This window comes from Salvia miltiorrhiza, chromosome 2, assembly GCF_028751815.1.
Source record: "Salvia miltiorrhiza cultivar Shanhuang (shh) chromosome 2, IMPLAD_Smil_shh, whole genome shotgun sequence".
Taxonomy (NCBI): domain Eukaryota; kingdom Viridiplantae; phylum Streptophyta; class Magnoliopsida; order Lamiales; family Lamiaceae; genus Salvia; species Salvia miltiorrhiza.
The window spans coordinates 5,476,771-5,501,653 of NC_080388.1; the positions used below are offsets into that span (position 1 = coordinate 5,476,771).

General features: G+C 38.8%; 2 long non-coding RNA genes across 2 annotated transcripts; both read right to left on the minus strand.

The window, feature by feature from the left end:
• Positions 1–580: 580 nt before the first annotated feature.
• LOC131012810 (uncharacterized) lies at positions 581–3,405 on the minus strand. The gene is made up of 3 exons (XR_009097461.1): positions 3,171–3,405; positions 1,153–1,216; positions 581–633 (listed from the first exon to the last, which is right to left on the minus strand). It is a non-coding gene; the product is annotated as an uncharacterized LOC131012810 (long non-coding RNA).
• Positions 3,406–11,617: 8,212 nt separating this feature from the next.
• On the minus strand, positions 11,618–14,442 carry LOC131012811 (uncharacterized). Its single transcript, XR_009097462.1, has 3 exons — positions 14,208–14,442; positions 12,190–12,253; positions 11,618–11,670 (listed from the first exon to the last, which is right to left on the minus strand). It is a non-coding gene; the product is annotated as an uncharacterized LOC131012811 (long non-coding RNA).
• Positions 14,443–24,883: the final 10,441 nt, after the last annotated feature.

Below are 24,883 nucleotides of genomic sequence, written 5' to 3' on the forward strand. Positions count from 1 at the left end.
GAAACTGCTGTTGACCCTGCTGATATGGCTGACCTCTGTTATACATCCCTGGCTGTCCTCGCTGAAAATTCCCATAGCCTCTGCCATTCACATAGTTGACATCTTCCATGCATGACGGATCTATCACAGCTTGCTCATGACGTCCAACATTCAGCTCACCAATTTTTGAAGTCAGCTCTGCTAGCTGTGTGTCGCAGCCCGATTCCCGACACTAGTGATAGTGGGGTACGAGTATCGATACGACTATTTTTAAAAGAATAAAAGATAAGAAGAATAGGTCGAACATCAAGCGGAAGCTCGCATCAAAAGGTGTTAAGGAAATTATCATAAATGAACCCAAGGGTAATTTCGTCAATGTCGTTATAACTTTTTAATTATCAGGAATTTCAAAATCAAAAACAAAACGGGTATCGCTCATTTTTCGTAAGGAAGCATAATTTGCAGAGTATCGCAGCAAGAGGCGAACCGATTATATGTATGAAGACACATAACCGTGAGTGTATCGCTTGATCTCAAAAGAAACTAAGTAATTCAAACATCAAGACTCTATCGTCAAAATAGAAATACGATAAAGTAAATACATCCTTCAACAATTCCCCACCAGCACCAGACCAATCTCGCTCCTCGCTTAGCCTGCACATTTAGAAATACATGCAGGGCGTGAGTACATAATACTCAGTGGGCAAACGCCGAAAAACAAGAAAGATGCTCTTAGAGCTATAGGTTTGAGGCTTGCCACATCTCAGCAATACACAGAAATAAGTTAGTATTAAATGAGTCTGTGCATGCAGTTTTCATAATCATGACATCATAAGTAAACGACTGCAGTCAAAGATCTCAACATGTATGTACCACATCTACAATTCATCATCATCAAAGGTACTGAGAAGTAGGCCTCCCTCTCAAGTACCGTGACCGGCCGACCCGAAGACGGCTCACAGTCACCTCTGTGCACAAAATCCCGCTTGTGGCAGGACCGAATTCGTCTCATCAGTAGAGGGTAACATACAAGCTCAACATCAAAAATTGGCAAGTCAAACAGTTCTCAAATATCATTTAACTCAAATCATTTGTTAATCTCATAACATCATTATATCATCAAATCATCTTAGAAAGTTCGAATAATATATTTATACTCAAATTATTGCCCACCTGAAGACCTTACTCAAAAACTCCCGTCAAAGCGGAGTTACTTACTTCCCTGCTCTGCCCGTGTCTTCAGGGATCATCGTCATCATCGTAGGTTCATGTCATAAAATGAATCTCGATTAGAAACTCAACGACAAAAACTCATGCCTTAACTCATGTTTTATCTCACATTCTATCTCCTTAATCAACTCTATATAACTCTTCACTCATCTCAAATCCTTAAGTCCAAGGATAGGTTTCAAGAAAATCATGGTTCTAAGTCTCGATTTATCACTCATATAAGGCTCGTCTAATCTCATTCAAACACTTAGGCAACACAATCACATAAGGCACATAAGAAAATACCATCAAACATCATCAAGACATGTTCTGTTTTTACACAGACTCGACTTCAAACTTTAACAAGTTCTGACTCCGAGATCCCCTGGATTCCAGAATCATACCAAAAGAAAGGTATTTGAGTCTAGTTTCATTTAAAAAAAAGTAGAGTCAGAAACTCCAAGTGGTTTGGGAGATATGACTGTTTTACTACAGTCTACCATATTCGGCAGTTTTGAGCAATCGAAAAGTTTGATTTTTCAAAAATAGTAAACGTTGTCAAACTGCGCTCAAATTTGGTGGATATCTAGCCCATACAGTAAGGTTGATACCATAAAAATTTGGAAATCTAAATCATACAGGAAGTCACTGAAATGAATGACTTTGTCCCCTGTTCTCTGAAATTCCCGGCAGAAATGTGCAGATTTGGTTTTGCATTTTATAAAAATAGTAAATCAAGTCCAAATGACTTGAATTTTTACAGAGGTGCTCAAGACTCATGTAGGGACATTCTGTAAAATTTTCAAAGCTTTTTGACATCAACAAACCGTCGATCACAGTAGGTCAGTAGCCTACGAAAAATCATCAAAAACTCATCTCAAACTCTTAAATGCTCAATTCAACATTCCTTCAAGGAAAACCAATCAAAGCTCAATTTAAACACATATAACACTCAAAAACATTCAAAAACATTAAAATACTCATCATACTCAAATTAACTCTCCTCTTTTACATCTTAACTCAAATCTCAAGGGAAACGTTTCTACAAACGTATCAATGAAATCCTCTTTTCAATTTCATGCTCAAAAACACTCAATCATTCAAAAATGATCATTTACATCATAAAACTCATTCTTCACATATTTACTCCCTTTTTATCATGTAAACTATATTTTATAGAAAAAAATCCATGTATCACATAAAACTCTCAACAAAACAAGGATAAAGTTCACATGATGATCATAGGGCAAATAAATCTCATTTCACCAAATATCAAACTCACATCATACAAGGACTCAAAACTCATATCAACTAGACTTAGTCAAAATTTTACTTAGCCTATAATAGACTTAATCAAATATACAAAAACACTACTATCTTGCTTAAAAACATATATCTCAAGCAAAAACACTTAAATAACACATAGACTAAAAGTCCTAATTTTTGCAAAACTAACTCTTTGAAATTTTTACAAACTCATATGAATCTTTAATCTACTTATAGATCTTTTATTTTTAACCAATTAATCTCACATCAAAACCATCAATTTACATATAAGGGCATATATACACATATCCCTAATTTGTAGTAAACTAACTCACATCAAAAACTCCAATTGACATCATATACCCAAATTAATCCATCAATCATCATCATATACATCTCATAGACTCATTTACAACATCAATTCATCAATTAACTCCTTGACTCAAAAGTTCCCCTTTTTTGGGTAAACTAACTTCCATCAAAGTTTCACATCTTAAGGCACATATTTCACAACATATATCAAACATCAATACACATCACATAACTCTCATTTTTCACCCCAAATCATGAAAAGAAAAAGAAAAATTTTTGTAGGGGTGAAGACCCATTTTTCGAAAATTATAGAAATAGGGAAGGGGTGATTTTCTTGCTTCATTTCAAGAATACTCACATACAAACTCATACAAGTCTAATCTATAAATATAGAGATTACTTACTCAAGTTCTTCACCAAAACTCAAACTTTCTCTCTCTAGTCTTGAAGCCTTCCTTCAAGGATTCTCTTGAATTCAAGTTAATAGGATGTGTTTATGGAGGATTTAAGTAGTGATTTATGTGTTTGGCATACTTGGGTGAAGCTTCGAAGGTTTCATCAATGGAGGAAAATGGTGGAAAGTAGAGAGATGAAGGGGAGAGAGAGATGGTCGAATGTAGTGAGGGAGAGAGGGGTTTGGCTTTGCAAGATTGTCTTTGATCTTGCAATCTTTAAAGAGATTTGCAAATCTTAAAGAATATTTGCTAATTAATGGATGATCTCCCTCTCACTCTAATCTCTCTCTAATCTCTACACTCTCATCTCTACTCTCTCTCAATAGTATACTCTCAATCTCTACTCTCTCAACTCCATACTTAGTCATTTAAGACATATAACATATGGTATGGGAAATTAAATAAAGTGTGTGAAAGGTGATTAAATAAAAATCACAAAAACTATGGAAATGTCATTCATTAATAAAATACCATAGTATAATTATTCATGTGACCAAAATAATAATTATAGCACTATTATTAGTGCACTCGCTCAATTATAATATTCCTCTTCGTAGGAAAAATAATTTAAAAAAAATTATGCTTGGAAAAATTTTCATAAACCGGCATCATTCGATTTCTCGATAAAAATAAACCATACTTGCTTTGGAAATTTAATCAAAATTCCAAGTGCTAAGATCTCAAATAAAAATCATAACAACTTGGTCATAAAGACACACGTCACAAAATCACATAATCACTCAGTCACGTAAATTCACATATCATCACATCAAAGCAGTCGGCAGACACAAACAAGCTAGACGTCTCTCAGACCGACTCTATTTATCAAGATTCTCACTCTTTCTTTCTCGACTCTATTTCCAACTCATTATTCCTATTTTCTTAATAGGACAGTCAATCTCTGATATCTCAGTATCCGGTATCTCTATTCCCGGTAGTTGGAAATAAAATAAAATCTCAGCTCAATTCAATCAGCATCTCTATCTCAACTCATTTCTCAAATTTCATCACTCTAATTCCATCATCGGTTTATTCACTCGTATCTCTATTTAAAAGACAACTGTCTTATCTACTCAGAAAAAAAAGTAGTCTCGTATTTCGACATCTCAGTATTCTCAATAGTGTTAAGACACTATCTCACAACATAGGAAAAGTACGGGGTGTTACATCCTACCCCCCTTAAAAAAAATTTCGTCCCGAAATTTGAGTTATTCTTCTTCGGGAAAAAGCTCTGGGTATTTCTCTTTCATCTTCTCTTCAAGTTCCCATGTTGGTTCTTTCTTGACCGTGATGTCTCCATTGGATTTTCACTAAAGGAATCGACTTGTTCCTCAATTGTTGGATCTTCCGGTCCAGCATAGCATCAGGTCTCTCTTTATAGCTTAAATCCGGTTCTAGGGGCACTTCTTCTTGATAGATGACGTGTTTTGGATCAAACACGTGCTTTCTCAATTGAGAAACATGGAAAACGTCATGGACGTTCGCGAAGCTCAGAGGCAACGCTAGCTTATAGGCTACATGGCCTACTTACTCTAATACATCATAAGGTCCTATATATCTCGGTTTGAGTTCTTGTTAACTCGAAAATAACATGCTCCCCGAGATAGGGAAAAACCTACACAAACATCATTTCTAACGTCAAAAGAATCTATCAGTGATTACTCAATTGTTGAATTTTCTTTTCTCGATTTTGCTAATCGATTGCCATAATTCATGGCTATGTGATCTCACTTCTATTGTGGGAGTCTCTAATAAGTATAATTGTATAAGGTGGCCAAAGTGGCGCCTTCACGCGTTAACACGTTAAACATCTTTCTACGAAAGATACTATCTCTCACTTCTTATTCTCTATTCAAAGCGTCGTTTCAGTATTGGCACAATTTTACACTTTTCGCATGTGCGGTGTAAGGGGTATCATGAGCTTCTCTCGAAAATTCGTTTCTCAGCTCTTCTTTATCAGGCACACACAGTCGCTCTCTTAAAACTAAAATGGCATTATCTGTCGCCTCTTGATAATTCTCTATTTTCTCGATTCGAATCTTCATTCGCAATCTTTCCATCTTCTCATCCTCTCCCTGAGCTGTGACTATTCTCGATCGTAAGTCAGGTGTCATGCTCAGTGCATAAATTATTATTTCTGTCGTTGGTGGTGGTATCTCTACCTCCTAATTCATCTTCTCGAATTCCTTGATTGGGTTCACTTCTCGTGTAAGGAGAAATCCTAACTCTCCTTGATTCTTTCTGCTCAATGCGTCGGTTACAACGTTAGCTTTTCCAGGGTGATAATTTATTTCACAATCGTAGTCCTTCATCAACTCTAGCCATCTTCTTCGTCGTATGTTCAGATCTTTTTGCTCAAAGAAATATTTGAGACTCTCATGATCGGTGTATATCTCACACCGTACTCCGTGGAGATGGTGTCTCCAGATCTTCAAAGCATGCACTACGGCTGCTAATTCTAAATCATGCGTTGGATAAATCACTTCATGCGGTCTCAGTTGTCGTGAAGCATACGCTATAACTTTTCACTCTTGTATCAGTGCACATCTTGGACCATTTTTCGATGCATCAGTATAAACTGCATACTCTTGATCCGCTTTTGGAATAGCTAACACTGGTGCAATAATAAGCCTTTTCTTCAGCTTTTGAAAACTCCGCTCGCCTTCGTCTGTCCAAACGAACTTGACTTCTTTCTTTAGCAGGTGCGTCAATGGCTTAGCGATTTTCGAAAAGCCGCTAATAACACGTCGATAGTATCTTGCTAATCCCAGAAAACTGCGAATCTCGTGCGGTGTGGTTGGCGATCTCCGCTCCTGTACCGCTTGGACTTTCGCTGGGTCCATTTCGATTCCTCTCGCAGAAACAATATGGGCGAGAAAATTGATTTCCTCCAGTCCAAAACTCGCATTTGCTAACTTCGCATAAAGCTTTTCAGCTTGTAATCTCTCCAACATGATCCTCAAACGTTCTTCGTGTTCTCGTTTACTCTTCGAGTAAATCACGATATCGTCTATAAAGACTAACACGAACTTGTCTAAGTATTCGCGGAAACGCGATTTATGAGATCCATGAATATTGCCGGAGCATTCGTCAAATCGAAAGGAATTACTATAAACTCATAGTGTCCGTATCTTGTACGAAATGCCGTCCTCGGAATATCTTTCGATCGTATCTTTAGCTGATGGTATCCCGTTCTCAAGTCAATTTTTGAAAAAGTGCTCGCTCCTTGTAGTCGATCGAACAGATCATCGATCCAGGGTAACGGATACTTATTCTTTAACGTCACTTTGTTCAACTCTCGATAATCGATACACAGCCTCAAGCTTCCATCCTTCTTTTTAACAAAAAGAACTGGTGCTCCCCACGGGGAAACACTGGGTCGAATGAAACCCATATCTAGAAATTCTTGGAGTTGCAGCTTCAACTCTTGCAACTCTGTGGGGGTCATTCTGTACGGCGCTTTCGACGTAGGTACGGCGCTAGGCTCTAACTCGATCGTAAACTCAAGCTGTCGATCTGGGGTAATCCCGGTAAAGTTTCAGGAAAAACGTCTGTATACTCTCGCATATCTGGCACGTCGTCAACGTTTGCCTTGAATTCATCTCTCTGGTTCAAATATATAACGTACGCGGTTGTATCTTTTCTTTGCAAGAGATTTCTTGCTTATAGTGCCGAGATGGTCGGCGTCTTCTTCCATTTTCTCTCAATCTCAGAGAAGGAAGTAGGTTCTTGGCCAAATGGCTGAAAAGACATCCGTCTCTCCTTACATTGTATCCTTGCATGGTTTTTCTATTACCAATCCGTTCCCACAAATTATATCCAAGTGCCACATAGGCATCAATCTTAGGCTTCTAGCCTCGAGCTTAATCGATTTTAACTCGAATTCTAAATTAGGGCATACGGATGAAACCGTAGTAATTCTGCCTATGGTGTGGCTACTCTTTAGAGGTTGTGGAGCAAGCTCTATGTTCAGTGTCGAACAAACATACTATGGGCACATCTTTCAATTCGCCTAAATCTGACAAAATTCTTCTATTCTTGTCTGGTGCTTTCTACTCAAACGCGAACAGTCTCTGATGATGCGGTTGATTCGCCTGCGGGGCTGGTAGTTGCCTTCTTGTTCAATGTGGTCGATAGGCTGGCTGTTGTCGCTGTGGTAGAGGTGGCGATAGGATTCCCTCCATTGCTTTGAGTTGCGGCCGAAACTGACTTGGTCGTCCTCCGCTTCCACTTTGCTGACGGTTCGAACACTGTTTCGAGTAGTGCCCGACCCTTCCGCAGGTGTAACAGCTATTCTGTCTCATCTTGCATTCTCTCAGATGTAATTTATTTCTCTTCGACAAGGCGATAACCCTCGCGGTCCTTGAAAGTTTACTGCTTCTGGGGCAGTTGGGCCAACATAAGGCTGTTTGTCTCAGTTCTGATATTGTGGTGGCGCATTTTGACTCTGCCACGGCTTTTTGGGATCTTGACTTCGGTCGTCCCAATTTCTCTTTTCTTCTTGCCCGCATCCAGGGAAGGATGGATTGTACGTTTGCGTGCTCAAATTCGTTCGGGGTGCTGAAGCTTAAGTCACATTCTTTGGCTGTATTGCCAGTTCTATATCAAATGCTCTATTTACTGCTTCAGTACACATAACCGCACTCTGACTCGTTAAATCATCTCGTACCTCTTATTTCAAATCTGATCGAAACAATTCTGACATCTTCTCGTTCATCTCTTCTCGATATGTGGCATACCGATCCAAGTCGCGAAACTGACGTTCGTACTCAGCTACGGTTTTATTACCTTATCTCATATCATCAACTCTATTTCTTTCTTCGATCGGTTTCTCTTTCTCGGTAAAAGTCTAAGGGAACATATATCAACCTTAGAACTAATTCTCATAACTCACGAATCATAAGACTCTTACTCAACATCATATTATTTTCTCAATTCTCATAACTCATTGTCAAAGACATATTTCATGTCTATCAATGCAACATCAGCTCAAAACTCTACTCAAGCATAGAGACTCACTGGCCATCGTCATATAGACACAAATATAAGAAAATTTTCTCTTTCGAGAACTCTTACTAATTGCGGGGCATAACGTAAATAAAACATCCCCTAATACTACGACGATGCTACATCTATGCTAGTCGTCATCTCAGTCTACTATCGTGGAAAACATTATTTGCTCTAGTCTGTCATCTCGATCTTCTTGAATTTGCTGTTGCCTATTCTGGCTTAGCATCACTTCTTCTCGTCCTCGATTTGATTAGCTTTCGGCATACTTGGCTAATATACGAAAATCCATAATCGAAAAGTTGTGCTCGTCCCGTAATAATATATTCTACGACTGCTGCCATAACTCGTGTTTCTTCCAAACACTCTTCTTATTATACCATCCTAGTTACCTAGACATTCCTAGCTCTTGTCGGATGTGGTAGGGAATAGGATGTGATGAATAAAATGTCTGATCTTGAACAAGACGAGCTCAAGTAATGGAATAATTCCATAATAGCCAGTGCTATTTCAAGGATAATGAAGAAGTTAAAATCAAGGTAAGATCAAAAGCTAGAACAGAATCTAGAATGAAACTGAGATACGATATGATAGGAATAAATCAATACTGGAGGTAGAAACAATCCACTAAGTGGAAATGAATATATTGTCCACTGTTAAAGCAAGGGGTAAAAATTTCCAACACAAACGGGTCAGGCTCAAATACAGTGGATCCGGAAAAATTTTCTCAATAGTAATTAGTTCTTCTCCTGTGGGAGTTCAAATGGATGCAGAAAAAATTTAAATTCGACCAAGCGGGATAGGGACTCAATAAGTCTACTCTCGTGTCTACTCTAGCGATAATACGCGCGGTCCCGACGAAAGTACCTCTATTGCGAAGTACAATTGGTCAGTAGTATCTATGCATCCTATGAGGTCTCCATTATACATTCGTCCTATTAGGGTCGTGTTTATAAATTGCGATGAAATCTCTAACTCTCGTCGTATTATCTCAACGGTTGGTTTCTCTGCTCCTCTTCTTCATCTTCTTCTCGGTTTATGTTCCTTCGGTTCCCTCTTCTTCTCGGAGGTATACTATAAAGGAAAAAGAGTTATATAACTATCGACTTCTAAACTAACCGTTCGTCATTACAAAATACAAATCCTCGTTTTTCTTACTTCACTCCTATATCTCATTTGTGATCTCAAAGTTCTCAAAACTCTCATCCAGTCTACTTCTCGTCTATCATTGTTCGTAATTCTCATCAATCTCTATTTCTCATTTATCATCAAGCCTCAACATCATCATCATCCTCAAAGCTCTGATAAAGATAGTGAAATTCACTAATCATCTACATCTCTGTATATATATATGGAAAATTGCCTCTCTCTCGAGGTCTTTTACAAAAGTAGGATCCTATGTACAAAGGTCCTAACACTAAAATGATGCTTTAACTATACAAGCATCATAGGTACTAAGCATCTATAGATCTATGCTATGTACACATACACACTATATTATGCCTCTCTACCTATATATATACATATACGTATATCAACTATGCATCTATACGTATGTACGTGTCTACTAGATACACGTGATCGCTAGTCGTCGTCTTCTGAAATCCTGCTCGTCGCATCGTCAACCTCCATATCCTCACTCGGCTCCGTCTCCTCGCTCGGCTCCGACTCCTGACTCTCGTACTCGTCGATCAGTCGGTAGACACTATCGTCGCTCGGCTTATCCTCGACATCGGTGTCCATCATCGGACCATAAATCGGCACCTCGGGAACAAGTACCCATGTCTCGACTCCGTCGGTAGTATTATGACGCTGTAATGGCTGGGTCCGTCCGTGGCCAACCGTCATCTCTGGAGTTTCCTCATCCGGGTCCTCCTCATCACTGTCCAGGTGTACTGGCCGAGACCTTCCCTCCTGGGCGTCTCGGGACGATGAATATAAAATCGAGTGTATATACGTCTGAAAAGCCAAAGTGCCCGGCTCAGGCAACGGGGCAACCCTCGGATAAGGATAAAAGGGCACATACTGTATCTGAGGCTCAACAGAAACAATCGGCTATGCCGACTCAACAGGTGGCAATGGCAAAGGTGCCGTTGCCAGACAAATCCCAAGGCGGTAACTCAGCGCTGGGAAAAGGAATAAGGGATAGAAATGCAAACGGGTCATGCTCTACCACTGGAGAGTACGCCTCGAAGACCATTGACTCTGAAACATCCAGCTCAAAAGAAACTGGAATCGGATCAGCTGGGGGTAGAGGGCAATCGAAAACGGCCCCTCGGGAAGTGGGGGCACAACAACAAGCTCCCTTCCCTGGGCTGGTCCCTCAGACTCTCCATACGGCGGTGAAGGTGGCTCGCCATAAGCAAGGTAGCGGTGGCTCAACGTCGCGATGAAACCACGAAAATCGGTGCTCACCAACCGCCCTAACTCAGTCCTCCTGATATACTGCGGCACCAGCGAAGCTGCCCAGTCTCGCCACTCGGGTGGCAGCTGTGGAATCAGGCGAGTGATGGCCTCAGCCTCCTCAATCCCGTGGATACTAGCCTCCCACCAACGACGGTGGTAATGCGCTAGAAACTCTCCAAAAGTATCGCCCTCGCTATATCGTCGTTGTATCGCTGCCTCCTCTCGACTTCATCCTCGTTTGGTACGGTAGGGCATCGGCTATACTAGCCTCAACATCTCTCCTCGTATTCCACATCAACTGCCTCGTACCAGAATTCATCATCTCAAACAATTTCGTTATTAAAACAATACATGACTCATTAGTGAATCAAACTCAGCTCTCAACAGGAAAGCAACAAGAAACAACATCAACCTCTTACCTCGTTAAGCCGGAGGAGATGGGGTGCTGGGGTTTCGTTTCGAACTGACTCTCTCAAACTAGCCTAAGAATTCAAATTAGACTAGTACTCAATTTTAAAAGAGTAGAAACAATCAAAGGTTCAACTCAGTCAAGCAATAGACTCAGAGCAGACGACGTGCTCTGATACCACCCTGTCGCAGCCCGATTCCCGACACTAGTGATAGTGGGGTACGAGTATCGATACGACTATTTTTAAAAGAATAAAAGATAAGAAGAATAGGTCGAACATCAAGCGGAAGCTCGCATCAAAAGGTGTTAAGGAAATTATCATAAATGAACCCAAGGGTAATTTCGTCAATGTCGTTATAACTTTTTAATTATCAGGAATTTCAAAATCAAAAACAAAACGGGTATCGCTCATTTTTCGTAAGGAAGCATAATTTGCAGAGTATCGCAGCAAGAGGCGAACCGATTATATGTATGAAGACACATAACCGTGAGTGTATCGCTTGATCTCAAAAGAAACTAAGTAATTCAAACATCAAGACTCTATCGTCAAAATAGAAATACGATAAAGTAAATACATCCTTCAACAATTCCCCACCAGCACCAGACCAATCTCGCTCCTCGCTTAGCCTGCACATTTAGAAATACATGCAGGGCGTGAGTACATAATACTCAGTGGGCAAACGCCGAAAAACAAGAAAGATGCTCTTAGAGCTATAGGTTTGAGGCTTGCCACATCTCAGCAATACACAGAAATAAGTTAGTATTAAATGAGTCTGTGCATGCAGTTTTCATAATCATGACATCATAAGTAAACGACTGCAGTCAAAGATCTCAACATGTATGTACCACATCTACAATTCATCATCATCAAAGGTACTGAGAAGTAGGCCTCCCTCTCAAGTACCGTGACCGGCCGACCCGAAGACGGCTCACAGTCACCTCTGTGCACAAAATCCCGCTTGTGGCAGGACCGAATTCGTCTCATCAGTAGAGGGTAACATACAAGCTCAACATCAAAAATTGGCAAGTCAAACAGTTCTCAAATATCATTTAACTCAAATCATTTGTTAATCTCATAACATCATTATATCATCAAATCATCTTAGAAAGTTCGAATAATATATTTATACTCAAATTATTGCCCACCTGAAGACCTTACTCAAAAACTCCCGTCAAAGCGGAGTTACTTACTTCCCTGCTCTGCCCGTGTCTTCAGGGATCATCGTCATCATCGTAGGTTCATGTCATAAAATGAATCTCGATTAGAAACTCAACGACAAAAACTCATGCCTTAACTCATGTTTTATCTCACATTCTATCTCCTTAATCAACTCTATATAACTCTTCACTCATCTCAAATCCTTAAGTCCAAGGATAGGTTTCAAGAAAATCATGGTTCTAAGTCTCGATTTATCACTCATATAAGGCTCGTCTAATCTCATTCAAACACTTAGGCAACACAATCACATAAGGCACATAAGAAAATACCATCAAACATCATCAAGACATGTTCTGTTTTTACACAGACTCGACTTCAAACTTTAACAAGTTCTGACTCCGAGATCCCCTGGATTCCAGAATCATACCAAAAGAAAGGTATTTGAGTCTAGTTTCATTTAAAAAAAAGTAGAGTCAGAAACTCCAAGTGGTTTGGGAGATATGACTGTTTTACTACAGTCTACCATATTCGGCAGTTTTGAGCAATCGAAAAGTTTGATTTTTCAAAAATAGTAAACGTTGTCAAACTGCGCTCAAATTTGGTGGATATCTAGCCCATACAGTAAGGTTGATACCATAAAAATTTGGAAATCTAAATCATACAGGAAGTCACTGAAATGAATGACTTTGTCCCCTGTTCTCTGAAATTCCCGGCAGAAATGTGCAGATTTGGTTTTGCATTTTATAAAAATAGTAAATCAAGTCCAAATGACTTGAATTTTTACAGAGGTGCTCAAGACTCATGTAGGGACATTCTGTAAAATTTTCAAAGCTTTTTGACATCAACAAACCGTCGATCACAGTAGGTCAGTAGCCTACGAAAAATCATCAAAAACTCATCTCAAACTCTTAAATGCTCAATTCAACATTCCTTCAAGGAAAACCAATCAAAGCTCAATTTAAACACATATAACACTCAAAAACATTCAAAAACATTAAAATACTCATCATACTCAAATTAACTCTCCTCTTTTACATCTTAACTCAAATCTCAAGGGAAACGTTTCTACAAACGTATCAATGAAATCCTCTTTTCAATTTCATGCTCAAAAACACTCAATCATTCAAAAATGATCATTTACATCATAAAACTCATTCTTCACATATTTACTCCCTTTTTATCATGTAAACTATATTTTATAGAAAAAAATCCATGTATCACATAAAACTCTCAACAAAACAAGGATAAAGTTCACATGATGATCATAGGGCAAATAAATCTCATTTCACCAAATATCAAACTCACATCATACAAGGACTCAAAACTCATATCAACTAGACTTAGTCAAAATTTTACTTAGCCTATAATAGACTTAATCAAATATACAAAAACACTACTATCTTGCTTAAAAACATATATCTCAAGCAAAAACACTTAAATAACACATAGACTAAAAGTCCTAATTTTTGCAAAACTAACTCTTTGAAATTTTTACAAACTCATATGAATCTTTAATCTACTTATAGATCTTTTATTTTTAACCAATTAATCTCACATCAAAACCATCAATTTACATATAAGGGCATATATACACATATCCCTAATTTGTAGTAAACTAACTCACATCAAAAACTCCAATTGACATCATATACCCAAATTAATCCATCAATCATCATCATATACATCTCATAGACTCATTTACAACATCAATTCATCAATTAACTCCTTGACTCAAAAGTTCCCCTTTTTTGGGTAAACTAACTTCCATCAAAGTTTCACATCTTAAGGCACATATTTCACAACATATATCAAACATCAATACACATCACATAACTCTCATTTTTCACCCCAAATCATGAAAAGAAAAAGAAAAATTTTTGTAGGGGTGAAGACCCATTTTTCGAAAATTATAGAAATAGGGAAGGGGTGATTTTCTTGCTTCATTTCAAGAATACTCACATACAAACTCATACAAGTCTAATCTATAAATATAGAGATTACTTACTCAAGTTCTTCACCAAAACTCAAACTTTCTCTCTCTAGTCTTGAAGCCTTCCTTCAAGGATTCTCTTGAATTCAAGTTAATAGGATGTGTTTATGGAGGATTTAAGTAGTGATTTATGTGTTTGGCATACTTGGGTGAAGCTTCGAAGGTTTCATCAATGGAGGAAAATGGTGGAAAGTAGAGAGATGAAGGGGAGAGAGAGATGGTCGAATGTAGTGAGGGAGAGAGGGGTTTGGCTTTGCAAGATTGTCTTTGATCTTGCAATCTTTAAAGAGATTTGCAAATCTTAAAGAATATTTGCTAATTAATGGATGATCTCCCTCTCACTCTAATCTCTCTCTAATCTCTACACTCTCATCTCTACTCTCTCTCAATAGTATACTCTCAATCTCTACTCTCTCAACTCCATACTTAGTCATTTAAGACATATAACATATGGTATGGGAAATTAAATAAAGTGTGTGAAAGGTGATTAAATAAAAATCACAAAAACTATGGAAATGTCATTCATTAATAAAATACCATAGTATAATTATTCATGTGACCAAAATAATAATTATAGCACTATTATTAGTGCACTCGCTCAATTATAATATTCCTCTTCGTAGGAAAAATAATTTAAAAAAAATTATGCTTGGAAAAATTTTCATAAACCGGCATCATTCGATTTCTCGATAAAAATAAACCATACTTGCTTTGGAAATTTAATCAAAATTCCAAGTGCTAAGATCTCAAATAAAAATCATAACAACTTGGTCATAAAGACACACGTCACAAAATCACATAATCACTCAGTCACGTAAATTCACATATCATCACATCAAAGCAGTCGGCAGACACAAACAAGCTAGACGTCTCTCAGACCGACTCTATTTATCAAGATTCTCACTCTTTCTTTCTCGACTCTATTTCCAACTCATTATTCCTATTTTCTTAATAGGACAGTCAATCTCTGATATCTCAGTATCCGGTATCTCTATTCCCGGTAGTTGGAAATAAAATAAAATCTCAGCTCAATTCAATCAGCATCTCTATCTCAACTCATTTCTCAAATTTCATCACTCTAATTCCATCATCGGTTTATTCACTCGTATCTCTATTTAAAAGACAACTGTCTTATCTACTCAGAAAAAAAAGTAGTCTCGTATTTCGACATCTCAGTATTCTCAATAGTGTTAAGACACTATCTCACAACATAGGAAAAGTACGGGGTGTTACAGTTTAGCTCGTTCATCATTGATCTCCTTGTCCATTTTCTGATTCTGCTTGAGGAGATCTTCGAACATTTTCCTCAGCTGACAGTGATCAGTCAGGAGCTGATCAAACTCGTCAGTTTCAATGGATAAGCTATCTCCAGATTCTGAGTGGTCTCCTGAAAGCATCAGGAAGTTATCAGTATATGGAGTTTTTGTGAGAGATTTTACCTCTGGGCCATTCATTCCATTGTCGTAGCTGTTGTCAGCTACACTTTCTGATTCGTTGGCCATCAGGGCTCGGCTCTCATCATCTGAGCTGGAACTGTCGAAGTCGGATGATTCTGATGTGTCGTTGGAAGAATCAGCATCATCAGCAACCATCGCTTTCTTATTCGAAGATCTGCGATCTTTCTTCGCTTTCAGTTCCCTGCGCTCAGCTGGAGTCAAATCAGGGCATTCATGTCGAAAGTGCCCTTTCTTTCTACATCCAAAACATTCCAATTCTTTGATGTCGTAAGCGGCTGACTTCCTTTCTCCGCTTCGATCTGTGGAATGTCTGGAGTCCCCTTCTCTTTCTTTTCCCTTGTAGTGCTGCTTGTGGAACCTTCTGTACTTCCGGAACTTGGATTCCATCTTGTTGAATTTGTCAGTCAATAGGGCATATTGACTGAAGAAGTCCTCAGGGTTGAGTTCCGTTGGCTCCTTGATCTGCTTCTTGCCTTCTCTGATCGAGGCCTTCAGTGCAACTCCTCTTGAGGTTGATGGACCATCTTCGTCTGATCCTCCAGCCTTCTTGTTACCAAGATTTCTCATAAGGTCGAACTCATTTGCCATGAGATCGGAGAAAAGCTTATTTGTCGGGAGCTGACTGAATCCTGGCTTATGCTGATGAGCGACTGAGTAGATCTGCCATTCTCCATGTGGCAGTGCTCGAAGAATCTTCAGGTTGATTTCTCGTTGAGTGTATTTGTCTTTGGAAATGGATTGAACTTCATTCAATATAAGATTGAATCTTTGTTCCATTTCCTCGACAGATTCATTCTTGAGCATGTGGAAGGAGTCGAATTTCTGGCAAGCTATGGAAAGCTTATTCTCCTTGATTTCCTCAGAACCTACGCACATTCTTTCCAGAATGTCCCACATCTCCTTTGCTGTTCTGCACTTGATGATCTTCATGACATGCTTGTCGGGAACGGTGCCGGAGATGATGCTTTTGGCGAGGTTGTCTAACTCATCTTGCTTCCTTTCTTCTGTGGTGAAGTCTGCCTTTGACTTGGGCTGGTCCTCATCATAAGGTTCCTGACGATGTCATTAGGAACCCTTTTACAGTTTCGGTGATGATGATCGGACCGCTGGTGATGACTTCCCACATTCTGCAATGTTGGGCGGTGAGGAAGCTTTCAAGCCGAAACTTCCATATGTCGTATTTTTCAATACTAAACATAGGTAGAGAAGATAATCTGCTGTGGTTAGTCTCCATCAAAAAAGAGAGAACAGATAACAGCAGATAGAGCAAATAGCAAGCACAAAAATAAGAAAGAGTAAAACTTCTTCGAGACCTTAAAGAAAGGATCTAGTTCAAGTAGGAACTAGTCAGAGACAGATAGTTCTTGCGAACAACCTGCTCTGATACCAATTGTTAGGTCCGGGGGGGTCTCGAATAGGTGTATGGGGGGGGGAATACACCTATAGGCTATTTTAATCTATCTACCAACCTCAATCAGAGGGATCTCAGTCAGAGATAGAAAAGAAACTTTTCATGCAAACCAGACACCTGTTTAACCAATTGTTAGGTCCGGGGGGTCTCGAATAGGTGTATGGGGGGGGGGGGGAATACACCTATAGGCTATTTTTAATCTATCTACCAACCTCAATCAGAGGGATCTCAGTCAGAGATAGAAAAGAAAACTTTTCATGCAAACCAGACACCTGTTTAACCGAAATTAGTTTTGACCAACAGGGTTGACGACTGATACTGAAAGCTCTTCAGTAAAGAGTTATCAGTTAAGTCACTAGAACTTAACTGATCCACGTAAGGGCTTCAGTCGTGTTTGCAAAGATGAAGGTGATATCTCTCTTCCTTACTATCAGAGGATAGTGAGTCAGAGTGATATCACACGCAGCGGAAATTAAACTTAGTTTCGAATAGCCTTAGTGGAGCAGATAGTTGGATTAGGGTTTCTCTTGCTGTTAGTCAGTGTTCAGTTTTATCAATAGAAATAGCACAGTTAAGAATGTAAAACTGAAAGCTGTAAATAACACAGAGACTTTTACGTGGTTCGGAAAAACTCTTTCCTACATCCACGGCTGGTTGATCAGACCAACAATCCACTCCGCAAGTGCTTTCCTGGTGCACTGCAAACCGTAACTGAAGATAAACTCTCTTCAGCACCTACACACCTCGCGTAGGGTTTCCCCACCTACACACCTCGTATAGGATTTCAGCACCTACACAACTCGCGTAGGGTTTCCCTGCTAAGCACACCTCGTGCTCAGACTTTCCTTTCAGAGTTCAGAGTACCTTCCTGAATCTCCGAGTCACTCAAACACTCTTATGGGGGAGAGGTTTAAACGAGTGCCAACTATACTTACAAAGAACAAGTTCTTTGAAGCAAGTTTGACCTTTGGCTTCTGGGTACACAGAATATATGCCTAGGGTCTAAGAGAATATATGTAATCAGCAGGAACTGATTTTGGCTTTGGAATTCTCTTCTTCGATTCAAGCTTTGAGCGGTTAAGCTTTAGGCTGAGTAGCTATTTCGGCAGAGCTTCAGCTTATGTTGTTGAATCGGTGAAGATTGAAGTGATCCTCGAGCGCTATTTGTAGGAGAACTCTTGAATAGATCCGTTGGCATAAATCGTCCTCAAGATTTCTTCCGTTGGAGAGCAATTCGAATTTGGGCTGAGGCTTCAATCTTCGAGGTTCCTTGTCTGTGTGGAAACGGCTCTCTTTGAAGGACAGGAGATGTGACATCTCTGAAAAGTAGCCACCAGATAGGAATGACCTCTGCAGAGATAAGATATTGAGATATCTCTGCATTTAATGCGGCTGTACTTTGAGCGTACGTGGCTTCCTCTGAACGTTGGAAGATCAGTCCTAGGAGGAATGTTCAACTGATACTTGACTTTAGTATCAGTCTATGGCGCGCATTAAATAATCAGTCTTCAACTGATTCTTCAACTGATACTTCAGTTGGTAACTCCAGTCTTCAGTCTTCAGTCTTCGACACCGCAACTAAACTAGAAACGAACTCTAACACTTGAGTTCAAAACGATTCTAGTCTATTACATTTAAGTCCTATGAATTTTGGTATCATCAAAACAAGGGTTAGGATATTCCACAAGGTTCCCAACACCCTCGAATTTAGAACAATTAGGCATAAATCAACGGGTGCATAGCAAACCTAGCCATGATGCTTACGGGTGCAACGCAAACCTAACTGCAATGCTTACGGGTGCAAAGCGACCTGTACTGATAAGAAAAAACACCTTTTAGCTTGCGGGTGCTAAGCAACTTAATAGTTTAGTTTATTGGTACTAAATAACCACTGAGCTCGGTCTAAGTCTCAAGCTCAATTACAAACACTCTTCTCGCTCTTTTGAAAAGGGGGTATTGTAATATACCAACAAGGATTACTGAGTACAGAATCTCAAGTAATCAGTAACTAGGCTAATGATCTATCTATGTGAATTTCCTAGTTATACTAAGAGAGTTTAGGTAATCAGTAGAACTGATTTTACAACAGTGAGATACTCTCTTCATCGATTCAATGCTTACGGAATATTAAGCTCTATTTATTTTTCTGCTGTAGCTTTGGTATTAAGGATTGAATCGAAACTTTCTCTTTTCTTTTCTTCACCTCTCTCATCTCTTAGTTTCTTGAAAGATCTTTTGAGCTATTTATAGGCGTCTCTGAGGAATAGATCCGTTGGCAGAGATCTTCTTCTTCAAATCCTACCTTTGGAGATAACGTCTTTATTATTGCTCAGGTACTAAAAAGGACATTCTTCTAAAATGGTATATTAAATGCCATTGCATAAGCATTTAATGTAAGTGAGTGTGCTTCCGTCCTTTGTTTGACCAGTCGTTGACTTTAGTTCAGTCGACCAACATAATCTCAGTATCTTTCTTCAGTTGTTTAGTTCTGCAGTTGAGTTTTGATCTTTGAAAGCTTCAGTTGTAGTTTCTTTAGTCGCTTCTTTCTCCTGCAATCTTCAGTCAAGATATTAAAGCTAAGAGTTTTGGTATAATCAAAACTAGGATGGATATTTCTTCCAATTTCCAACAATTTCCCCATTTTTTATGATGCCAAAACCACACAGGAAAAACAAAGAGAAACCTGAAGTTGGTTTCTAAGGGAGTTAATTCAGTTCCCCCTGAACATTTTGCTCCTACAACCAGCAGTCAACGCAACTTAAAATAACTTAACAGAGTACAACCCAAACAGTCAGACAAGTTAATAACATCCAGCGAATTAAAAATATGCAAGAGATGTAAGATCACTTAAAACAGATGCTTGTTGTCAACAGGTAGATGAAGCAACTCTTTTCTTGTATAACCTTGAAATATTGAAAGTATACACAACATAAGGCAGATACAGAAAAGTTACAACATGAGTAAGCTGTTCTGCTCTTCATCAGTCTGCTGTTTTGGTGTTTATCTTCATCTCCATCTTCTTGTTGATGAGCTCACTCTTTCACACTTGTTCTTCGTTGATTTGATGTCATCTGGTTGTTCTTCCTCCTGATCTACTGGTGATCTTACTATTTACCAGCTTCAGTCTCTGAAGGTTTTTTTTCCCTTATTTCCCTCTTTTTGGCAACATCAAAAAGAAAGAATGATTATTTTGGAAACAGTGATCAGTCAATACTCAACTCCATTTCTCAGAAGCTCGTGAGAAGGTTCGAGATGAGTTTGAGCAGATTAGACTCAGAAGAGAGAGGCGCCAGTAGGTGAGCGAGATGATGGGAGAAGGGGAAGAGGGGTTTGTGGAGATGAAGGTAGGGGATATAGGTAAGTATGTAGAGCTCTTGGGAATAGAACTATAATAGAGCGGCTCTGCATACGGACCTTAGGGTTGGAAAAGGGTTTAAGAGAGAGGAAGAGAGAGTATGTGGGTGGGTATGCTGAGCCTTTTGTGAAAAAGTCGGGTAAATTGTGGCACAACATACGGACATGGGGAAGTCTCAGGATCAATTGCCTTCGACGTCTCCAAGCATGGGATGGGTGTGAGAGGGGAATATCGAATCAGTGATAGTCGTGAGGACTAACACTGTCGATTCACCTGCATTAGGTCCATGTTGAGAAGATCGTGTGCGACGAGGGATGCCGACAAACAACGAGGGAAAACTCATTGTTGTTGAAGTTATGGGAGGTATGCAAGATATACGAGGTGATTTTGTAGACCATTTGAAGTAACCATTGACATTTGTTACTTCAAATTCTGTCCTCCCGAAGCATGAGGGCTTCTTTATGCCGTGTATTATGATGGAAGACACCTTAATCTCTGGAAACAAGTGAGAAAAGAGATGAGCTTGACTTTGGCTCTTAGTCGGAGTTTGAAGAAGAACTTCATTCCATTTGAATGGTCCTTTGAAGATCAAGGCGGCTAGTGCCATTTTCTTCCTGAGATTTCCCATTATTGAGAGAGATTCTGTAAAGAGAAATTTTCTCACAGAGAAGTCTGTGGAAGTAGGTTAGTTGAGATGTGAAAATAATGCTAGACCAAGGTGCACATTTATAGAAAAAACCAAAATGCAAAGACTAATTAGTTTTTGTGCCTTGGAGAAGGTTAATGTAGATTTTCACATCCGCTGTCACTTGAGGATGTTGAGAGAGTCTCAAAAGGAGTAAGAATATAATCTCCAATTCTAGTCAGATCAGTAAGGTCTTATTGTGGAGGCATGTGATCTGTTCAGAGAAAAGACTATTTTGATTATGAATTTTCTTCTAATTTTGCAACAGCCCAAAGATAGTAGATAACAAACTCAAGTAACTGATGCTAGCTTAGGCATAGATAATTACAGCTGTTGAGCATATTTAACTGTTGACGGTTTTCATTTGACATAGGCGGTTCGGATTTGACTATTAAATCCGATTAAAGAGAATTTTCGCGTCCGCATTAAGTAACCGTCTAAATCATGAGCCTAAAAAGGTGGAGCAAGTTAATACGTGCTGACGTGGGTGAACAGTAGAAAGATTTTGAAAATCTTTTTATCCGATAAGTTGCAAGAAGGGCGGGTTAAAATTCGCACTTTTAGTTGAAAATATATCTTTCAACATTACTACAACAACACATAGGATATTTGGAAAGAACACTTACTCGTCGACTGAGTGTTGTAATCAGTCGATACCTCTTATGAAATCTTTGGTGGCTTCTTCTGGTTTTCCCTTAACTGATGACGAGGTAAGTTTGACTGATGATTGTTCAGTTGCAATTACTAAACATTCTTACAGTTGAAGAACTTCATTAGATGACTGATAGTTGCAGCTGGTAGATTTGACTTTCCTTTCTGATCCTTCAGTTGCATTTCTCACATATTCTGAAGTGGTTGTTGATCAGCTCATTTTTCTTCAGATTTGATGAAACTTGGTTTCTGATGGAGCTTTCGTCTTCCGGCTGAATGAGTGTGTGTGAATGGACATGGTGCAATTTGTTTCCTTATTCCTTTGCCTATCCTTGATTATTGAATATCCCGTCAGGTAAAAGAGCAATCTTATCTGGATGACAATACTACAAGAAATCCATTAGATGTAAAATCATTAGAACAGAGATTTCTTTCTAATGACTGATCTGGTCATCGGTGTGAATCGACTTTCTTCTTGACTTCAGTCATTGAGTCGTTCACGGTGAGACAGAGAGAACTGAAAGAGCGGGTTAGTGACTATGTAAAAAAGATATCACAGACAGGTAAGAGCACATAGCACATAGAGAACAGAAAATTTTGAAACTCTTGAAAATCTTTTGACAACCCTTCTGAATAGGATCTAGTTCAGTAGAACTGGATCAAAACAAATTGTTCTTTCGAACAACCTGCTCTGATACCAATTGTTGGGTCCCCTGAGGGTTGAAAGGATAGGTGTATGGAGGGGAGGGAAATATACCTGTAGGCTATTTTTTTCGGAGGTTACTTAAAATCAACACTTTTGTACTGAAAGTCAGTTTTACTGCTTTGAAAATACGTGCTTCAGTTTAACAAGAGGTGGACGACTGATACTGTAACAAAGGTTCAGTGGGTGACTTCAGTTAATCGAACTGATTATTTAACTTTAGTCCAAGTAAGGCTTCGGTCATAAGTAAAACAAAGTTGAGTTATTTATCTAACTGACTATCGAAAGATTGATCAGTTAAATCTATAACTCTAGCAGCGGAATATTAAACTTAGTGAAATAGCCTTGAAAGATTTTCTTCAATAAGAATCCCTTAGTTACTATTTTAAGTTAGTCAGTATTATAGAAACAGAGATATGCGCAATACTGAAAATAAAGCAAGTAAGAACACAAGGGATTTTTACGTGGTTCGGAAAATAACGTTCCTACATCCACGGCTAGATGATCAATCTGATGAATATTCTAGATTTTCATACTTAACTTGCGGGTGCTAAGCAACCTAACTGTTTAGTTTACTGGTGCTAAATAACCACTGAGCTCGGTCTAAGTCTCAAGTTCGATTACAAACACTCTTCTTGCTCTTTTAAAAAGGGGTATTGTAATATACCAACTAGGATTACTGAGTACAGAATCTCAAGTAATCAGCAACTAGGCTAATGATCTATCTATGTGAATTCCCTAGTTATACTAAGAGAGTTTAGGTAATCAGTAGAACTGATTTTACAACAGTGAGATACTCTCTTCATTAATTCAATGCTTAAGGAATATTGACCTCTATTTGATTTTCTGCTATAGCTTTGGCATTGGGGATTGAATCAGAACTTTCTCTTCTCTTGAAAGATCTTCTGAGCTATTTATAGGTGTCTCTGAGGAATATCCGTTGGCGGAGATCTTCTTCTTCAAATCCTACCATTGGAGATAACGTCTTTATTCTTGCTCAGGTACTGGAAATGACATTCTTCTTAAATATTATATTAAATGATGTTGCATAAGCATTTAATGTAAGTGAGTGTGCTTCTGTCCTTTGTTTGACCAGTCGTTGACTTTATTTCAGTGACCAGCATAATCTCAGTATCTTTCTTCAGTTGTTCAGTTATGCAGTTGAGTTGTGATCTTTGAAAGCTTCAGTTGTAGTTTCTTCAGTCGCTTCTTTCTCCTGCAATCTTCAGTCAAGATATTACAGCTAAGAGTTTTGGTATCATCAAAACTAGGATGAAATTGTTCGCTAATTTCTTTTAACACGCCGCAAGTGTACGGGTGCAATTGTGTACAGTAGCAAGCAAGGTCGTATTCCACAGAGACTGAATTTACCAATTCATATCCTAATTATTTTACTCTATCTGGACAAACGAAATTAAGAGTTTTGGTTTTTAAACTAACTAAATAAATAACATTGGAAAGAAAATAAAGCAAGCTGTGAAACAGAGAAACATATAAGAGAAGATTTCCCAGGCAAAGGTTTCAACAGATTCTCCTAACTAACATGTTCAATTCAATTAATAAGATGATTCCTAAGGCAATCTCTAAGCTAGACCATACCCACTCCCGTGGCATACGAACCGTTGATTACATGCAAGGCTACCATCCCTAGATCGCACTTCTAACATGTAACTCCTAAAAGTTCCTAGGATTAACGCCCTCACAGTTATCAATTCCCTTTAGAATTAAAATAAATGTGGTATATGTTCTTAGTTCAGGTAATAATTATCATCTCCCGATATCAAATTAAAACCTATGATTATGCTAAATTGGTGGCCAATCAATAAAGCAAACAATTAAAACAAGAACATAGAAAGGAATAACAATCCAATTAATTGAATCAAACAGTCAGAAATTCAAATCATGTCTACTCTCCTAAACCCTGGGAAAAAGGATTCTAGCCACACATAGACATATGACTAAAAATCAATATCTCAAATACACAAATAGACATTCAACAATGAAACCATAGTAGAATTCGAGAATCTTCAGTTCTTGCTCTGGCTCCGTCCTCCGTCTCTCTCAGCTCTCAGGAAAAGTAAAATATGATATGAGATGATAAAAGCTTTAGAGAATAAGTTCTTGGGGGTATTTATATGCCCTAGGTCTTGTAGCTCTCAAAAATACCCAAAATCGCTAAAAAAACGAATTTTGGGCGGAAATACGGCTGGCCCGCGTGACGAAACAGAGCTCCTGACAGCTTTGCGCAGCAATTTTGTTTTGGCTCGTTCTCCCTCGTCCGAACTCCGATATATGATCCGTTTGCGCTCACGAACTCCTATCGAGATGAACTACAACTTGTATTTCAGTCAAGTCTTCCAATTCTGCTTCATTATTTCTGAAAATTCTTTCAAACACAAGCAAGTGACAAGTTCTTGACCAAAAACCAA